Here is a 16,789-nt window from a genome sequence, read left to right as displayed (position 1 = left end):
TTCTTTGAGATTACAGAACAGAAGACACTAACCGAGTCCAGGGATCAAGCAAGGCTTCTCCAATAAAATAAAGCCACCTGAGCTCTGAGGTAGGAGCAATTATTAAACAGGAAAAGAGAGATAACAGGGAGAACACTCTAGATAGAGGTAATGACGAGTATAAAGATCCCAGGCATAGTGATTTGAGAAAGTTCTGAAATGGGCCCGTCATAGCTGTGCACAAGGACTCATGGGAGGAAAGAGACAGATTAAGGGAAGAAAGGGAGGAACAAAGCCACACAACCTCGTAAATGAGATGAGAATTTTGTTCTATCCTTAGGGCAAAGAGAAGCCATTACAAATGAGTCACCTTTGTGTTTCAAAAGGAACAGAAAACAGTTAGGAAACTTTGGCTGTAGTCAAGACAGCTGATGACAGCTCTGCATATAGTGGTGGCTGGGAAGACAGGAAAAAATTGAAGAGATGGTCTGTCTACCTATCGTATGTATGTGCCTGGCGATCTCGCTAAAAAATCAATTGACTGTCATGTGTGGTTCACTACTGGGCTATGTTTTCTATTCCACTGGTCAATGTTTATGCCACTGCCACCACGTTTAGTTGCTACAGCTTTGTACTATACTTTGAAATCAGGGAATATGTCTTCAGCTTTGTTCTTTTTGCTCATGACTACATCAGCTATTTGGGGTCTTTTGTAGTTCTACATAAACTTTAGGATTTTCTTTCTATTTCTATAATATGACACTGGAATTTTGATAAGGATGCACTGAATCTGTAGATCGCTTTGTACAGAATGGAATTTTTAACAATGTTAATTCTTTCAATCTATGAACATGAGTTATCTTTCTTTCTTTTTTTTTTTTTTTTTTTTGAGATGGAGTTTTGCTCTTGTTACCCAGGCTGGAGTGCAATGGTGTGATCTCAGCTCACCGCAACCTCTGCCTCCTGGGTTCAGGCAATTCTCCTGCCTCAGCCTCCTGAGTAGCTGGGATTACAGGCGCGCGCCACCATGTCCCGCTAATTTTTTGTATTTTTAGTAGAGACAGGGTTTCACCATGTTGACCAGGATGGTCTTGATCTCTTGACCTCGTGATCCACCCGCCTCGGCCTCCCAAAGTGCTGGGATTACAGGTGTGAGCCACCATGCCCGGCCCGAGTTATCTTTCTACTTAGCTGTGCTTTTCAGTTTCAGTGTATACGTCTTTTACTGCCTTGGGTAAATTTATTCCTATGCTGCATTTGTAGCTATTGTAAATGGGATTAATACCTTTATTTATTTTGCATAGTTTGTTGATACTGTATAAAAACGACAAATGTGTGTGTTGATTCTGAGGCCTGCAACTTTACTATATATATATACTAGTTCTAATAGTTTTTTATGATCTCTTTAGGGTTTTCTGTAAATAAGAACATGTCATCAGCAAACAGACAGTTACACTTCCTCCTCTCCTAAATAAATGTCTTTTATTTCTTTCTCTTGCCTAATTGCTCTGGCAAGGACTTCTAATACTATATTGGATAAAAGTGGCAAGAGTGAGCATCCTCATCTTGTTTTAGATCTTAGAGGGAAGGCTTCCAGTTTTTCACCATTGTACATAATGTTAGCTACATTACATTAGTAACTTTATCTACCTTTGTCCAGGTTGAAATTTAAAAATTCTATTTGGGCAAGGAGCCATTTATGCATGGGGTATGTTGACATCCTGTCAACTAGTGTTCCGAAGGCTACACTTAAGAAACAGTGGCCTAAGGGATTTAAGGGCTATAAATTAGATATGCCACCATGTAGATCATCTGAAAAATAAGTTTTTAATGTGTCTCGTTTCACAAATTTTCTCACTAGATGATATGGAAATGTTTCTCTAAATTATTCTTCAATTTTATTTCTGACTGAATAATTCAGTTACCATAACAGAGAAAATGCAAAACGGTTCAAAATTTAGAGAGATTGCTCTCCTGGTGTGAATCTCCCCATGTTACACTTCTTGTCACCTTTCTTCCTTTTCTCCACATTCTTCTTCGGCCTTAATGATTCCTGAGTGAAACAAGGGAAGTGGAAGTAATTCCACTTGAAAATTAGGTACTCATGTAGTTTACAGGCCTAATTACTCTTCTACACAAAAGGACCCCTCTTCCTCATAAATGAAGACAATAGATTTTATTTACAAGAGTCACAAGAAGTCACCTTCCTCCTAATTTCCTAACATCCTGCCAACCAGCAAACATTTTTTTTTGCCATTCCGTCTACTTGTATGGAAGCTAATCATAGTGGATTGTTCTGCTGTTTGTTTAAATTGTTATCTTCTAAAGTCATCAGTCATTTTTTAACAAAACCACAAAAAGTTGATATTCTCACCTTTTTATACATTGGAATATGCTGTTAGAGACAATGAAATTTGCAGAATTCCAAACACAGTGTTGCCTTTTTATTGGCAAAATGCACTTACACAACTAATTGGCTGTTGTATTTCAGTGTGATACACACTTGGCCCACACTTCTCCTCCTGCTGGCAACGCAGGAGTTGGTCTACTTCTGCACCCCCTTTCAATATGTTTAATTATTTAAGCCAAGAGAATGGCCACTCAGTGGATGTGCCTGGCAACTCTAAACCACAGATGCTGGGCTCTCACGTTTATCTTTTTTCTAACAAGAGCAATATGGAAACAAGTGCCTCATTTCTTGGCTACAAACAAGTCAAGCTTCTCACTAGGCCCAGTTGCTATATTTTGTGGCAGCCACAAACTTACCTTTGTGCTAAATGGCTGCTTATCACGTCTGATTACTTTTGATGATGGGCTTCTAGCAGATTGATTTTAATTGGAAAGACTGATTTCATGGAATAATCCTAGTGCCTCATCCATTTTATATTCTAGTTTATTATTTATTGTATATGTGCTCCTTAATGTTTGCCATGCTTCAGAAGTGATGAATTAAATGCAAAGTAGAGGAAATGTATAATATGATAAAATGGATATCTGTTATTAATTTATTTCCAAATTAATTTACTTCTCTAAATTTGCATACTTTTTGGTGTGAAGGTCAGACAGTCTTTTACATCAAAGATCATCCAGGCTAGTTTTAAAAAGAAAGGATGCAGAAACAAATTATGACCAAAAATACCCCATGGCCATGACTGAACCTCATGTTAGAATAAATGAAGTATAAAAATCTGAAATGGTAAACCAAGAAAAGAGTAACGAATCTGGAGGTTTTCACATGTGGGCTGTGATGGAGTGCACCAGCTAGAGAAAGTGCTGCAGACACACGTACTAGAGGAGGAAGTGACATGGGGGAGTATCAGATCGTATTTTTATGATGGGCCACCGAAGCTTGAAAGGGGCTTGCATGCCATCCTGAAAAATTTGGACCTTATTCTGATTACATAAGCAGTAAAAAAACCCTGAAAGTTGTGGTAAGGAAGTTTTTAAGCTAACTTTTTGTTTTAAAAGGTAACACTGACAGTATGGGGGACAGATGAGTTTCAGGAGACACTCTAGTGGTGAAATAATTTCAGTAGGACAAGATAGAGCTAATAAGGGTTTCCGTTAAGACAACGGTAGTGAAAGAGATGATAATTAGCTGAGTTTCCAAAAATATTTTAAGAGAAAAATGTGGATTACTGAAGACAACTCGTTGAATGCTTTTCATGACACTTTTTTTTTCCTCCCAACTCCATGCTAGAACAGCTTGAAGAACAGAAACTTAATGTTAGACCCAGAAATAAGTGAGAGCATTTCTAAGGCCTTAAATTCTTGAAAGAAGAGAACAGGAAAACCTTCTGATTCTGAAAGCCTGTTAGAGAACAAGGGAGGCAGCCTGAGCTTGCTGGCACCCGTGGTCTCACAGGAAGAGTGCCTTGCCAGTCTCTGCAAGAGAAGTCTGCCCTCCCCACCCCAGCCCACCCCATACCCCCACTCCTTTAACCAGAGAGGCTTGAGACCTGGGAGCCAAAACTGGAAGGGAGATTTCAATTTTGACAATCTTTTTTCAGTTGAGTTACTGGAAAACGATTGAAGTAATATTAATCTTGGTGGCTTTGGCTTGGTCCCAAAAGCCATCGTTAGCTTTGCTTGAGGAAAATAAAAACACAACCATAAATCATTCAAAAATTGACTAAAAACCTAAACCACATCAAATTATATGGTATAGAGAGAAAGATGTATAAAAAAGAACTTTAAGGCCACACATTATCTTATTTAAAAAGAAAGACTGGTAAGGAATTAGGTATGTAACATGAGAGCAACATTATTATATAAAGATAAACAAAAGAAGAAACAAAATTAAGAAAGTGCTTTCAGATGAAATAGAAAAGAATAAAGATGTAGTTCAAAATTAAGTAAAACAAATCCTAGCTTTTTAGGAAAAAAAATTCTCTTGACAAGCCTGATACAGCAAAAAGAAAAATCCAAATGAACAGTTTTAGGAATATAGATATGTAAAGCCAGAAAGTGTTGCAAGTGTCAGAAAAGAATATTCCATGCAATTTGATGGCAATAAGTTGCAAAATCCAGAAGAAATGCTAAATTTTATTGAAAAATATTATTTGCAAATCTGACCCCAAAAATGTCAGAAAATCTAATAGGGCAGTGATGGTGGAAACTGGAAAATTTTCTATAAATATCTAACAAAAATAGAGAGGTATAGCATTAAATTTTGCAGGTGATTTTATTTCAAATTAAATAACAAATCTATCTAGGTGTTTTAAATTACTGAAAGACACCAAAATACAGTAGATTCCAAACTCATTTTAAAAATCTTTCATATGTCTAAATTCTAGCTATTTTTCAATATACATATTTATAAGTGCAATTATAAATAAAAGATATTTCTGAAAAGATTTTAACAAATCAAGTTTAATAAGATATATCAATATACCATGACCAAGTAGAGTTTTCTAGAAATGAAAGATGTTTCCAAGTTGTTGTTTTTAGTTGTAGTTTATCAAATCATTATATCAAAATATAAAGAATAAGTTACAAAATATGTAAAACTTAACTGCTATTCTCTTATGTTTTCAAAGTAAAATAGGAAGAGAATGGCTATATCTCTACATGACAATAGCCTTTTTTAATGTGTAAATGGCTGTATAATAAAATAGCACATACTTGACTATTTCTGTTCAAATTAGTAATGAGAAAAGAAGACCTAGAAATCACGAGATACATAATTAAAAACTAACAAGCAATCACCTTTTAGAATTTTAAGAGATTTTGAAAAAGCATCTATATACATAATAAATATGTAAAAGTCTATACACTTTCTGTAGTAGCAAGAAGCACTTTGAAATGTAAATGGAAAAAAAGAACTTAGCTCTATAAAATCAAAACCAAAAATACAAAGGAATAAAAGAAAAGAAAGGTATAAGGACTAACATGAAGATAATCACCATACTTTAATAAAAGAATGAAAAAAAGGCTGAGTAATTACAGAGAAACATCATTTTTCTGAAAAGAACAAATTTCATTAAAAATGACAATCCTATACAAATTAACAATTTCAGTCAGAATCTCAAATTTTGATTTAACTGAATAGACTGATTTTAAAGTTTATGTGTTAGAATATAAGTGACAATTTGAATAATTTGAAAAAAATGAATGACAGTGTCAGATAATTCTATTTATTGTACAATACATTTTTGGTTTTGTGGTTACAAAAATATGACAGATTTCCAACTTATTTTTCAAAACTTGTATGTTCCTAAATCCTAGCCATCTCGGATATATATAAAAAGTAATTTCATTAATATAAATATGAAACTTCTAAATAAAATTTGAAGAAATCAAGTTTACTAAATATATTAATGTATGATAACCAAATGAAGTTTTCTAGAAATGGAAGATGTTTTGACATTAAGAAACAGGTAGTTACAAGCCATGAAACACAACTCTGGCAAATATAAATGGAAAACTAATTCGTTAGTGATATCAGGTGGAACATATCTCAGGGAGGGCAAGAGAGTGGGTTCGGAGGTGTATATGCAACAGGATCAGCTTCCAAGCCATATGAACATGGGTTCCAAGAAGGACCTACCACTGTGGTAACTGCAACAGACACATCACAGCCAATACAGAAAGAGGGGGATAGAAATGTGTGTGTAGGCTTGAAGAGACCTGGACTGGCATAGCAAAAGGCTATATAAAAGAAATAAAAATAATCCAGAAATATATAAACCCTGGAGAGGCACTGAAGCCTTTGAATAATTTTAGTTCCTAAAACAGAATTAAGTTGATATAGGACAACCAATGTCCCCAAATGCCTGCCAGAAGCATAAATATTTATCTATATCTACAGAGAAATATATCATTCTAGGACCAAAAATGTTTCTTCAGTTACTCATACGCTATATCTAGTACCCAATCAAAACTAAGATTGCACGTGAAAAAAAGACGTTGTGACAGAAAAGCAGAAAAAAATAACAGGCACTAAAAACAGTTCCCAGAAAAGATTATGCTTTGAAATAACTATATATAACATATACTCAAGAAAATAAGGCATAGGATTAACATTTCTAGCAGAGAACTGAAAAAGAAAAAAATTAACTAAAAGAGAATTTAAATAACAAAATAACCAATATTAGGAGTTTAAGTTAGATTTAGTAACACTTAGAAATAACTAAAAAATTGATTAATAAAAGGTAAGTTCAATAAAATACCTAAAAATAAAACAGAGGAACTTATGGAGGGAAAACAAAGAAGTATCAGAGATGGAGCAACAGAGAATATCTAGCAATAGATAATTAGAATTCCCAAAGGAAGAGGGAGAATGAGGAGAAACGATGTAAGAAATTATGTTGTCAACTTTTCCAAAACTGACTAAAGGTATCAAGCCACAGATTCAGGAAATGCATGTATATAGCAAGCATCATTTTTAAAATTCTATATATGCATATTTAAATTTCTGAGAACTGGACAGAGTGACTCTCTCAGAGCAGCCAGGGATATGAAAACATATCACCTTCAAAGAGCAACACAAACACTCATCGTTTCTCAAATGAAAAGAGGGGAGTCAAAAGACAACAGAACAATAATCCTGAACTAAAATTACTGTCAAATAAAAAGTCTATAACATGAAAAAAAGATCCAGAAGTAAAATAGGGTAAAATAAAGAAATATTTACACAAACCGAAATTGAGAGAATTTTCCACCAGTAAACCTGCACTGAAGAGGATTCTTCAAAGAGAAGGAAATGATCCATGATAGATGTTCAGAGATGTAAGAAAAAATAAAGAGCTACAACAAAATGCAGAGGTAGGTGAACCCAAATGAATACTGAGCCTAGCAAACAATAATAGTAGTGAGGTTTTAGAATATTAAATACATACGAATTAAAATGTGATACAAAAAGGGTAATTTGCCAGAGTATGGAAGGTAGAGTTAAAGTGTTCTAATATCTTGCACTGCCAGGCAAAAGGTGAATGAATGTTCATATTAATGTTTGGCAAGTCAAAGATGAATGGTTATTACTTTAGGGCAATCACTAAATAAATAGTAAAATACGTCTACCAACCTAATATGGGGGAAAACTGAATATTCAAATACACAGTTGATTACTAGGAAGAAAAGAGTGGAGAAAACAGGTAGGACAAATACAAATAAAACGGAGCTATTGGAGATTTAAACTCAAATATATCAGGGCTTACATAGCTCTAGATGAAGGACTGCAGTAATTAAAAGATAAACATTGTCAGGCTAAATGAAAACAATATCGAAACCCATCATACATGGTTTGGAAGTAAAACAGCTACAATTAATAACAGTGATCAAGTGAAAACATGAAAAATGATATATATTGCTTTAAGTATATTACTATCTAGGCAAACTAGATTCAAGGCAAAACTCAGTACTCCAGAGAAAGAGATATTTCATAAACATGAAAGTTTTGTCAACACGTTATAAGTCTAGCTTTTCATATATACCTAGCACTATGGCATAAAATATAAAGCAAAGATTAATAACTGGGCGACTCAGACCAATTCAATATGATAATGAGGGGTTTTAGCACACTCCTCTCCATACAGACAGGACAGACAAACAATAATCAGACATGATACAGAATCCTTAAGCAACACAATAAACAAGCTTGGCCTACTGGAAAATCTAGAGAACTACATCCATCATCCATAGAATACAAGTTCTATTCAAGTGTACATAAAACATGTTTCAAGTAATTGACTATATGCTTCGTCACAAAGCTAAGGGCAGCAAATGTGAAATGATTAAAAACATTTAGAGTACGTTTTCTAGGTATAGTAGAATTAAGATAGAATTTAACCACAAAACGATCACTTTAAAATACCCCCATATTTGGAAATTGAAAAACAAAATCAAACTTCTAAATTAGCCATGGTACAAGGAAGAAATAAAAATCAAAAAATGTTTCTAAATGAATAGAATCGATATTAATAAAAAGGTTTTGTGTGCAACTAAAGCTTTGCTGAGAGGGAAATATACAACCTTAAATGTCTATATTAAGAAGGAAAGAATGCTGTTATTATTTATCCAATACTCTTAAATTAGGAAGGTACAGATGAATGACAAATTAAATTATGGAGGAAATAAAATGTAAAAATCAAGAATGGATAAAATACAAAGCACATACGATAAAGATGAGCAAAGTTTAAAATGATTTACAAAAGTGCCTGATGACATTTATAATTCTCTGAAAAGTTGATCAAGATTGTGTGAAGTTACCAAAATAAGGGAAACAAAAAAAGGGCAGTTACTAGATGAGACAGCAATTTAAACAATTATAAATGGATACAAAGAACAAACGATACCAATAAACCTGAAAATTATTTCAAATCATAAAACATCTAGCAAACACGACTTACTAAAACTGGCAAAAGTAATTAGGAAACCTAAACACCGAGAAATCTCAGCATAGGCGCTCTGCTAACTGGACACTCAAGTGAGCGGGTTCAGACCCAGGCCAAGGCCTCGGGCAACCTCGAAGCCAGTTGTGCGGCTCTCATCTCCAGGCCTCAGGCCCTAGAGTCCAGGGCCGCGGCGCACAGTCCCTAAGATCAAAGGCGTTAGGAACTGGAGCTCTGGGGTTCAAGAGCTGGAGAAGTATAGGCTGGCACCAGGAGAGAGCGAATTCACCCTCCGCCACCTTGTCCTTCCATCAAGGCCCCAGCTAACTGGACAGTACCTGCCCACTTTGAAGGCGGATTTGCCTTTTGGAAAGGTCAGCCAATTGGAAGGGGCCTGCCCACATTGTGGGTGGATTTTCCACTCACTCTGTCCAAAGACTGGTTGGGGCTTGCCCGCATTGAGGGCAGATCTTCCCTAATTCAGTCCCGGACCTAAAGCCAATCTACTTTGGAAACAGGCTCTCAGACACACCTGGGGCAGTCCACTCATTCTAATAAAATGTCAAACCACCTGAGTTTCCTTTTCAATAAAAGAGAAACCCACCAATAAATAGTGCTTGACTATTTGAATGTCTCCTAAACCACTCAAGTTTACGCACCAAGTGAACCATCACTATCAGTCTTTGGTATAAAAATCTAAGGACAACATGACAAAAGAAAGTAAAATTTAATCCTAATATTGAATATGGATTTAAATATCCTTTAAAAAGTTACCAAATTAAAACAATAAGTATAACAACACACATAATGTATAATCAACAGATTTATTAAAGAATTGGAAGCTTTATGTTCATTATAATCTCAAGATAATTCACCACATTTACAGATTAGGAAGGAATAGTAATCTCATTATCTCAACTGCTGAAAAGGCATTTGATAAAATTCAATATCAGTTACTGATTTAAAAAAAAAAAATCAGCTACAGTAAGGACTAAATTTCTTCACTTGGATCTAGAAAAGAACCTAGAAAGTCTGTATAAGCAATCATTCTTTTCAACATTTAGTGATCACTGAAGCCACGGCAATAATTCAAGAAGAGAAATCGAAGATATGAAGGTTTGAAAGTATGATATTAAAATATTCATATCTGCAGATTGATACGATTGTATCAAAAATAATCAGTAGACCACTTATTAAAAATAATGTACGTTTAGCAGTTTTGCTAAATACTGGTATTTTGTATTTCAGAAATATATAGGCTATGAAAAATTTTAAAGATATGTATCATTCCATCCAAGAAATCAAATATGTAAGATAAAATACAATAAAATATATAGAAGACCTAGATGCAGCAATTTACATTACGATTTATACAACACCATTGAGGGAAATGAAAGACCTGGATCAGTAACAGTATGTACCATATTCATATACTGGAGAACTCAATAATGCAAGACATGTCCATTTTTCCCAAATCAACATACATTATGAATGTGATTTGTATCAAAATCCAAGTGTGTATGTTGATATATGTGTGTAAATCTATGAAATAATCCTCAAAAAGATGCAAAAGCCAAAACTGTAGGGGGAAAGGCATAAATACATATCAAAGATTGTTTTACATTTAAACTTATTAAAATCATATGGTATTTTTAGAAATATATCAATATACCTATAAAATAACAGCACATCCAAGCATGTATAAACCATTTAATTTTGAGTAAGAGGGTGCCACTAAACAAGTCTTTTAATTAATGAGGTTGGTCCACTGAGTGTCTACATGGGGAAAAGTAGACCTTAATTCTCACACCATATACAGAAATGAATTACAAGTGGATTTCTAGATCTCAATCTGCGGCTAAACAACAATACTTCTAGAATGAGAATACAGACGTGGGGCATGGTGGCTCACTCCTGTAATCCCAGCCCTTTGGTAGGCCAAGGCAGGCAGGTCATGTGACGTCAGGAATTCATAATCAGCCTGGCCAACATGGTGAAAGCTGTCTCTACCAAAAAATAAGAAAACTAGCATACCAGTAATGAGGTAACTCGAATCTCTGCCACCGCTGACACAGCCGCAGTCACTTAGGCTGGGACTGCTCAGACTCGCCAGTTCGCCTAACGGTGCACATCTCTGGGATATGGGGGATACCAGAGTACCTGGAGAACACCCATGTTCAAACTGCACATCATGGCCCCAGCCGCAACATTGTAACAAAACGAAATGGAATTAAACAGGAATTCAAGGGCCTGCTGTACTTGCAGCAGATGTAAGTGATAGTGTTTTTAGCCCGAATGATCTAAGTGTTTTTAAATCTTACTCATCAACAACAAATACCTTTTAAAAGGCCGGCCACGGTGGCCCATGCCTGTCATCCCAGCACTTTGGGAGGCTGAGGCAAGTGGATCGCCTGAGGTCAGGAGTTAGAGACCAGCCTCGCCGATAAGGCGAAACCCCGTGTCTACTAATAATGCAAAATTAGCGGGGCGTGGTGGCGGGCGCCTGCAACTCAAGCAACTCGAGAGGCTGAGACAGGAGAATTCCCTGAACCCGGGAGGCGGGGAGCCCAGATGGTGCCATTGCACTGCAGCCTGGGGGACAGAACGCGACTTCGTCTCGGGATACTAATAATAATAATAAGTTGCCTGAGGAATCGAAGAAGATACAGTAAGTCCTTACCTAACGTGGGTATTAGGTTCTCGGCAACTGCAGCTTTAAGCGAAACTAGCTATAAAGAAACCAATGAGACCGCAGGCTAAGCGTTAACTTCCGGCAGCAGATTTCTGCTCCCAAAAACATCACCCAACTCCTAAACAAGGACCCAGAACACTTCCGAGATGAAACACTGAAATAAACACGAGCTATTCACACATGAAAGACAGATCGTCAAGAGCAAGCAAACTATTTACCCCTTTATTCTAGGCTGGGATCCTGAGTAGCCAGAGCCGGTCCTGGCAGCTCCAGGTGTCAGCGGGGGCCCGGTCCTCAACTGGACTCGGTTCCATCACGGAGTGCACTCGCCCGCACACCTGTTACAGGTAGTCAGGCAACGAGCGGGGCAGGAGAGGGCTCTTCCCGCAGCCGCTAGGAATGTCGGGTGACGGTTCAGCGATTACCGCATTGCCGCTTTAAAAACGGTAACTGGGCAGCCAGGGAGCGATCCTCTTCCGCTGGGCCACACCCGCTAACATTACAAACAGTAACGGAATGCAGGCCCCGGGGAGAAGCAATTTCCTCAGCAAGTCTGCTTAGGGACCAAAATAAAATGGCGAAGTATCAGCTTCCGGGGGCACCTTTCATCGGAAAAGGGGGAGAAAGCCTCAGATGGGCATGCCAGTCAGTCACCGAACACACTGCGCATGCTCAATTCCAGCGGCGATGACGTCACTGCGCATGCGGAAAGTCACCCTCAGGGGAGAAACTGGGCAAGAGGCGAGTCCATAAAGTCCAGGGATTAAGGTTAAAGCTTTTCCTCTTTTTTCTCTCTTTCCCCTTCAGGCGCCCACTTGGATTCCTTCCGAGTGGTCTTTCCTTTCCTTCCTGTTCTAAAGGCTTTGTAGTAAATTGCCACTCCTGCCCTGGAACTTGCCTCAACCCCTCGTTCTGACGTGTGCCCCTCAGGCCAGCTCTTTCTTCCGGGGAGGCGTGGCAGTAATGAGGTGACTCGAATCCCTGCCACCGCCGACACACCCGCACTCGCTTGCACTGGGACTGCTCACACTCGCCAGGTCGCCTAAGGGGCACATCTCCGGGATATGGCGGATACCAGAGTACATGGAGAAAACCCATGTTCAGGCCGGGCGCGGTGGCTCACGCCTGTAATCCCAGCACTTTGGGAGGCCGAGGCGGGTGGATCACGAGGTCAAGAGATCGAGACCATCCTGGTCAACATGGTGAAACCCCGTCTCTACTAAAAATACAAAAAATTAGCTGGGCATGGTGGCGCGTGCCTGTAATCCCAGCTACTCGGGAGGCTGAGGCAGGAGAACTGCCTGAACCCAGGAGGCGGAGGTTGCGGTGAGCCGAGATCGCGCCATTGCACTCCAGCCTGGGTAACAAGAGCGAAACTCCGTCTCGAAAAAAAAGAAAACCCATGTTCAAACTCCACATAATGGCCCCAGCCACATCAATATTATGACAAAATGGCGTGGAATTAAACAACATTATTCAAGGGCCTGCTGTATTTGCAGCACATGTGATTGATAGTGTTTTTAGCCGGAATAATCTAAGTATTTTTAAATTTTATTCCTCAATAACAAATACCTTTTAGTGCTTTTCTTTCAATTATTTATTTATTTATTTATTTGCTGGCCATAATACTTCTTTAAAACACAGAAATGTATTGAATATCTTTATAATCTCGTCTGTATCTGTCTCATGACTGTACATAATGGCAAATCTAAACAATCTGAATTTTATTGTATGTAATTCATTTATCATAAAAACTGGAGGAAAACATCAATAGCTAAGTAGTGCATCTGTATAATTACACATAAACTTTAAGGAGAAAATAGGTTTCTTTCACAATAGCATTAACCAGTAGGAATAAGCAAAACAGTAAATGTGCAATGTATAATTTAATCATTAAAATATGACTAGTTTAAATGAAATAATACATAATTTTTAACTAAGATGGAAATCATAATGCTGATTCTCAATCTATAGTACTGTGTAATTTCAGTGAAAGTCCAATAAATTTGCTACAGAATTTTTTAAGTACATTATATATACACTGTATACGTATGATATATATATATATATATTTGTCTGTCCATCTACCTATCTGTCCATTTATGTAACTATATATCTTTCTACCTTTCTACCTGTCTATCTATATATCTGTCTGTTACCTATATATCTACCTGTCTTTCTGTTTATCTGTCTGCCTGCCTGCCTATCTGTCTATCTACCTATATTTCTATTTATTACAGATATATATATATATATATATATATATATATATATATATATATATATATATATACGTATATATATATATGTTTTGACACGTTCTAAGACCTTTCTGGCTGGGGAGACAATGTCCCTCTCAGGGCTAGTCAATATTTACAGATAGGAATGGCTCAGGGAGGAATATGGCTTTGGTCTACAAACTAACCAATCCAGAGCTATACCTCTTCTATCTGGCCTCTACACCCCAGGAGGCAATGTTCCTCGCCTTAATCATCCCAGGGCCAGGAACCAGACAAATAGGAATCACCCCTATTGATTACAGCCTGCTGAAATTGATCAAACTGGCCAATCCTAAATGGTTTACACTGCCCTACCTTGCCTTTCCAGTGGAAACGCCGATAAAATTTTGGGCTCCTGTCTTCTGTCTCCTGACAATCCTGGAGTTTTTCCATGTGGCTGCATCATATCTCATGCCTCCTGTCTCTAGGAACTGTGAGTATAATACACTTTGTTTTCCTGAGCCTCTCATCTGTGTTTTATAGTAGCCATACCTAATTGGGCATTTTATTTAAAAAAATAGAAAATATCAATAACTTTATATTTTAAAACCACATGGAAGTTTAAATGTGTAAGAATATCCAAAACAAGTTTTGAAGTGGAAAGAATAACAAATGAGCAACTTTTCCTGCTACCTTGTATCCATGAAGCCATTAAAATTGAGGAACATTGTATCTGTCTATCTGTCTATCTATCAAACTTTGGTCTATTTCTATGTCTGTCTATCTATCTATCTATCTATCTATCTATCTATCTATCTAGCTATCTAGCTATCTAGCTATCTACCTGTTTGTCCATCTATCTATTTATCTGCCCATCTATCTACCTAACTATTCATCTATCTGTATATCTATCTATCCATCTGTCCATCTATCTACCTACCTATCTACCTAATTATACATCTGTCTTTCTATCTATATGTCTATCTTTCTGTTACCTATCTACCTGTCTTTCTATTTATCTATCTCTCTGTCTTCCTATCTTTCTATTTGTCTGTCCATCTATCTACCTATCTGTCCATTTATGTAACTATATATCTTTCTACCTTTCTACCTGTCTATCTATATATCTGTCTGTTACCTATATATCTACCTGTCTTTCTGTTTATCTGTCTGCCTGCCTGCCTATCTGTCTATCTACCTATATTTCTATTTATCTTTCTGTCTGCCTATCAGTCTATCTATCTGTCTATCTGTCATCTGCCTATCTGTCTATCTATCCATCTATCGGTCCATCTGTCTGTCTATGTATGTATTATGTGTCTATCTCTATGCATCTATGTATGTATGTATGTATCTATCTGCCTATGTGTCTATGTATTTATCTATCTGTCTATTCATCTATGTATCTTTTTCTCTACTTATCTATTCATCTGTCTGTCCATTTACCTATCTGTCTGTCCATGTCTGTCTGTCTGCATACCTATCTATTTGTCTGCCTGCCTATCTGGCTATCATCTTTCTAATTTCCTTGATGATATAATAGATATTCACCAGATTTTATAAACATTCTGTGGGAAAAACATATTATAAGATAATCTGGTATTAGAACACATATAGCGTAATTGACCAATGGAACTGAGTAGAACCTACAAAATAGACCAACATGTTTGTGAGTGTGTTCAGTGTGTGTGAGATAATTTAGTATGTGATAGAAATAGCATTTTCAAGTCACTGGTGATAGGGCAGATAACTGAATTAATGGCATGAGTGTAAGTGGCTGTTCTTTTGGAAAAATAAAACAAAGATAAATTATTATTTTTAAATACTCTATTTTATTAATTAATATTTTAAAGCATATTTTTAATAACTTGCTTCAGAAAAATATTTAACAATATTAGTATCGTGGTAACAAAATTATGTTTACAAACCTGGAAGGCAGCTATGCTTACCACTATACCATCAACACCAATATTTACAAACTTGGGATAGGAAAAACCCATAAGGTATAACACGAAATATAAAAGTCATGACAAATCTTTGGCATGATCAGACAATTCAGAGAAAATGAAAAATAAGCATAAATACCATATGCTCAACACTTTAGTAATCAAGAAAGTATACATCTAAACAATGATACAAGCGTTATATCAAATTTTAAAAATCAAATAATACCAACTGTAGGTGAGAATATACATAAGTGGGTTATCTCACATTAGTGTGAATTTGGGATTATCTATTAAATGTTAAGTGTCCTAATTCTGTAGTCCAACAAGTCTACTTTGAGGTGTTTACCCTAGAAGAATTGTTCATGAATACAAAAGTATGTCCACGAAAATTTATTGACCGTTACAATAGTGGAAACCTGAAAACAACTTCAATGAGACTATCACTGAAAGAATAATTTAATAAACTATATATGTCTATTCCACATATACGTGTGTATTCCATAGTTTATTAAATTAAATACACATAGTTACTCTGCAGCTATAGAATTACCTGGAGTTCTCCAAACATATTCTTAGGTTTAAGTTTAAAACATAAATCAAGTACAATATTATATCCTTTTTTTTTAAGACAGAGTCTCGCGGCCGGGCGCGGTGGCTCAAGCCTGTAATCCCAGCACTTTGGGAGGCCGAGGCGGGTGGATCACAAGGTCAACAGATCGAGACCATCTTGGTCAACATGGTGAAACCCCGTCTCTACTAAAATTACAAAAAATTAGCTGGGCACGGTGGTGCGTGCCTGTAATCCCAGCTGCTCGGGAGGCTGAGGAAGGAGAATTGCCTGAACCCAGGAGGTGGAGATTGCGGTGAGCCGAGATTGCGCCATTGCACTCCAGCCTGGGTAACAAGAGCGAAACTCCGTCTCAAAAAAAAAAAAAAAAAAAAAAAAAGACAGAGTCTCATTCTGTCCCCAGGATGGAGTGCAGTGACACAATCTCACCTTACTGCAACCTCCACTTCCTGGGTTCAAGCGGTTCTCCTGCCTTAGCCTTCCAAGTAGGTGTGCGCTATGATGCCCAGTTAATTTTTGTATTTTTAGTAGGGACAGGGTTTCACCATATTGTC

At 36.9% G+C, this 16,789-nt stretch overlaps 2 long non-coding RNA genes across 7 annotated transcripts in view; one reads left to right on the top strand and one right to left on the bottom strand.

Moving 5' to 3' along the window:
• The window catches only part of LOC103794084 (uncharacterized), a 1,005,042-nt gene extending 992,961 nt beyond the window's left edge, over positions 1-12,081 (bottom strand). For all 6 annotated transcript variants that reach the window (XR_013520405.1, XR_013520406.1, XR_013520407.1 and 3 more), the window contains exon 1: positions 11,721-12,081. This is a non-coding gene — a long non-coding RNA (uncharacterized LOC103794084). The remainder of the gene's footprint in view (positions 1-11,720) is intronic.
• Positions 12,082-12,216: 135 nt separating this feature from the next.
• Positions 12,217-16,789, top strand: part of LOC118155233 (uncharacterized) — a 221,528-nt gene continuing 216,955 nt past the window's right edge. Inside the window, exons 1-2 of the long non-coding RNA XR_004745419.3 lie at positions 12,217-12,270; positions 14,110-14,214. This is a non-coding gene — a long non-coding RNA (uncharacterized LOC118155233). The remainder of the gene's footprint in view (positions 12,271-14,109; positions 14,215-16,789) is intronic.

This window comes from Callithrix jacchus, chromosome 7, assembly GCF_049354715.1.
Source record: "Callithrix jacchus isolate 240 chromosome 7, calJac240_pri, whole genome shotgun sequence".
Taxonomy (NCBI): Eukaryota; Metazoa; Chordata; class Mammalia; order Primates; family Cebidae; genus Callithrix; species Callithrix jacchus.
Note: the sequence above shows the minus strand (reverse complement) of the source record. Positions and strands in the feature narration are given on the sequence as shown.